The sequence below is a fragment of the Panthera tigris genome, chromosome C1 (assembly GCF_018350195.1).
Source record: "Panthera tigris isolate Pti1 chromosome C1, P.tigris_Pti1_mat1.1, whole genome shotgun sequence".
Lineage (NCBI taxonomy): Eukaryota > Metazoa > Chordata > Mammalia > Carnivora > Felidae > Panthera > Panthera tigris.
In genome coordinates, this window is record NC_056667.1 from 76,212,402 (window position 1) to 76,216,939 (window position 4,538).

General features: G+C 39.2%; 1 pseudogene; it reads left to right on the plus strand.

The window, feature by feature from the left end:
* The first annotated feature begins 3,530 nt into the window (after positions 1-3,530).
* Positions 3,531-4,199, plus strand: LOC102972972 (annotated as a pseudogene).
* Positions 4,200-4,538: the final 339 nt, after the last annotated feature.

The window sequence follows — 4,538 nt, forward strand, 5'->3', positions numbered from 1 at the left end:
TGTGTCTCCCTCTCTCTCTGACCCTCCCCCATTCATGCTCTGTCTCTCTCTGTCTCAAATATAAATAAACGTTAAAAAAATTTTTTTAAAAATTTATTATTTAAAGGACTGATTAGCTCATGTATTTCATAAAATACATTTGATATATTTTCATATATTTTACATATTTATTAAAATGTTGATATTTTAACATTATATTTTGATGCATTTAATATATCTTATTTACTAATAACTATTGCTGTAATTATTATTATTACGTAATAATAATTCATGCATTTTAGCAATATTACCCATCACAAAAGCTCCCATTTACAAAGTATTTTTCCTTGTGCCATGAACTATTCTAAGGTATATAGCTACTCAGTAAACTCTCACAACAATCCTGGGCAATAAGTACTATTAGCATTCCCATTTTACAAATAGAAAGGGAAGAGAGATTAACTAACTTGCCCAAAGTCACTACAAGAATGTGGAAAAACGGGGCGCCTGAGTGACTCAGTCAGTTAAGCGTCCAGCTTTGGCTCAAGTCATGATCTCATGGTCTGTGAGTTTGAGCCCTGCATTGGGTTCTGGGCTGACAGCTCAGAGCCTAGAGCCTGCTTCAGATTCTGTGTCTCCTCTCTCTGCCCCTCCCCCGCTCATACTCTGTCTCTCTCTCTCAAAAATAAACATTAAAAAATTAAAAAAAAAAAAAGAATGTGGTGGAAGAACTGAATTCTAAGCAAAACAGTCTGGACTCCAGAGCCCATGCTTATGACTATGCTCTATTACCACAGAATGAGCCATGCTGTGGACCTTCCTGAGGGTCACATGGCTGTTGGCAGAAGTCAGTTCCTTGTATTGCAGGACTGAGGTCCACCTTTCTTGCTGACTGTCAGCTGGGGGCCAGTCTTAGCTCCCAGAGACCCTGCAGTTCCTTGCCATGAGGCCCCCACACAATATAATAGCTTACTTCTCTCCAGCCCAGGAGAATCTCTCTCCAGAGTGCTAAAACAGAGTCCATTATAATCAAGGAAGTGATTATCCCATCACCTCTGCCATATAATGCAACCGAATTAAGGAAGTGACTTTCTCATCATAAAAACAGACCCCATTCATGCTCAAGAGAAGGAGATTACTTATGCAAAGCATGTATACCAGGGAATCTTGAGGGCCATCTTAGAATTCTATCTGCTGCAGTGTGTTCCCAGAAGCACATCCTGGGACAAGGATTGATATGAAAGTTATTTATGAAGAAGCCTTCCAAGAAAAAACAGCAAAGGAATGGGGAAGTGGGCAAAAATGTTAAGGGAGCAGAACAGGATGCCATTGCTCAGCAAAGTCTCATGAGGGATAACCTTAACTCCATTCTACCAGTGGGTTGCACCGTTTAGGTTACAACTAAGGGCTGTCCAGATCCAGAGTGAGGGCCCTGGAGTATTATACCCCCGTCCCAACTGGCCATTGGTTTGGGGGCTATCCGCCAAGGATGTAAATTCCTAGACTTTTCGGGCATTTGCAGGCAAACTATACACTCACAGCCTAAAAGCAGCTTTCTGGCAAAACAATGCAGGTGCTGGCTTTCAGGAGTGAAAGCCTCTGGGGGTCAACATGAACAAAATGGCAAAGGGATCTGAAGAAATAGTAGGGGAATGTTAAAATCATCTGTTACATGAACTTTTGATAAACAACTTTTAAGTATCAAAATTACATCATTGTGTTGTAAAAGAAATTACACGAATGTAATAAATTGTTTAATGAAATTGTGTAGGCTTCTGGTTTTGTCAAAATAATAAGCTAAGTTAATATGGATACCCCCCCACACACATACATACAATATAGTACAGAAATGCAGAATAAATCTGAAAAGAAAGAAGCTGAAAATGATTCTTTAAACCTCTGTATGAAGCCTTGAACACACTCTCAACCTGAACATGCACAAAATCTACCAGAATCAGCACAGCAAAGGCTTTGAGGACTGAACCTCTGTAGACCACCAAGGAAGGTGCACAAACTGTGAAAACCAGAATAGTGCTGCAGAGTCTTTGAAAACTAAACTGACATCTAAGCCCACAGAAACCAAGTCAGGACTTGAAATATAAGTCTCATGGTGTTAACTGCTTGCTTTTAAAAAAAAGAGAAGCAGCAGCAGCCGACACCATTCTCCAGATTTTAACTGAGCTCCGAATCTCAAAACACAGTATTCAAAATGGCCAACATACAGTCCAAAATTATTCAACATGCAAAGAACTAGGAAAATCTAAACAACTGAAAGAAAGAGGCAATCAACACACACCAACACTAAGATGACCACAAATATTGGAATTATCAAACCAAAAAAAGCTATGGCAGTTACTATAGCCAGGCCACATGGAGTAAGGGCAAACAACTACCTAGAAACAAATGGAATTTAGGCATTTTCAGTAAAGAAATAGAAGCTACACAATAAGTACTAAGTGAAAATTCTAAAACTGAAAAATACAATAACAGATTTTTTTTTAACTCAATAGACAGATCTCAGTAGTAGTACAGAGATAAGAGAGCCGGTAAACTTGAAGACAGATCAGTAGAAATTATCCAATCAGAATAACAAGGGGCGAAGGTTCAATAATAAACAAAGCTTCATATTGGAACAATATCACAAGGTCTACTACTCATCCTCCTGGAGTCCCAGAAGGAGGGAAAAGAAAATGGTACCAACAAATATATAAATAATGGCTGAAGATGCCCCAAATTTGGTGAAAGACATACATTTACAGATCCAAGAATCTCAGTAAACCAAAGAGGATAAATTTAAAGAAAACCACGCCAAGACATATAATTAAAATGCTAAAAGCTTTACCCAATTCTGCTTTCCTCACCCTTCACAGGTATGTCTCCTGAAAACACCCCACCACAAACCTCCACATATAAATACCAGAGTCTCAGAGCCTGCTTCCTGGGGAATCCCACCCATGATATAGCAAAATTAAGTTTACCTCTAGAGAGGCAGAGGAGAGGATGGAATTTGAGACATGAATAGAAAAAAGTTTATAAGCTTAACCTGGGTATATATTATATTATTTTACTTTTTGTATGTTTGAAATAGTTTACAATTTCGAAAAACATATGTATGTCTCCAGCAGACATTGTGATACATATCACAGTAATTTAAGCCAATTATTTCTGCCAGTCACATAGTAACTTCTCGAAAATCCACAGTATGCAATGTAGTTAATAATCTGGACCAAGGGTGGGGCGAAACCTTTAAATATTGAGATGTCAAGTGAAATTGTCTACACGTGCTTAGCTAATTTTTTCTGAAAGTCGCTTGTAAAAAATATTTTTAAAGTCTAGAGAGAAAAATAACTCTGCAATAAAAACAAATATTCTATTCTTACAAGACCAAAATGATAGACTTTTCTAACAGAATTTCCTTTCATTAGGTTTTTAATAGCAATTTGCAAGAAAGACAGTATCAAAAAGAGGTTTAGGCTGCCACTGACACCTCGGGTCCTGGCAATGTACACCCCTTGGGCCACACCAGTAGGCCAGCCTGTCCAGCCTTTACCATGCTGGTCAAAAAAGGCACCAAGTGCATCAAATACCTGATTTTTGGATTTAACTTCATTTTTCTGGCTTGCCAGGATTGTATTCCTTGCCATTGGACTTAGCTCTGAATCGACTTTGAGGCCAAGAGCATCTTGGAGCTGGAAATAATCATTCCAGCTTCTACAGTGGAGTATATATTCTGATTACAGCTGGTGCCTCAGGATGCTGGTGGGGTTTCTCGGCTGCTAGGCTGCTGTGCAGGAGCCCCAGTGCATGCTGGGATTATTCTTTGGCTTCCTCTTGGTGACATTTGCCATTGAAATAGCTGCAGCCAGCTGGGATATTCCCACAAAGATGAGGTGATTAAGTCCAGGAGTTTTACAAGGATACCTACACCAAGCTGAAAACCAAGGACAAGCCCCAGTGGGATGCTAAAAGCCATCCACTCTGCATTGGACTACTGTGGTTTGGCTGGAGGAGTGGAACAATTTATCTCCGACATCTGCCCCCAAAAGGATTTACTCTCAAACATCCCAATGAAGCACTGCTCTGAGGCCATCAAAGAGGTCTTTGACAACAAATCCCACATCATCAGTGCATGGGCTTTGGGACTGCTGTGGTGATAATATCTGGAAGTCTTCAGTATGACCCTGTGCTGTGCTATCCACAGGAGCCGAGAGAGAATCTAGAGTCAGATTGTGCCCCTGAAAAGCAAAGTTTACCCCTGGAGGTGGGTGATTATTTCCTTGGGTGTTTTTTTTCCCCCGGGAGTCAGGGGGGATGCACTAACTTTAGTATTAATTCTGCATTTCTAAACAAAAAAAAATTATCCTATGTTTGTCTTTTTGATGCTTTGTTCAATACTGGTATTCACAGTAGCTTTGGTTTGTATTTTTTGGTTATTTGGTTTTGCTTATGTTAAGCAGAAATCCTGAAATGAAAGGTATCATATTTGCTATACTGTAGACAAAAGATATTGTACACAGAGAATTTTTTTACTTTAAAGAGATTTTAAAATGTCTATCACA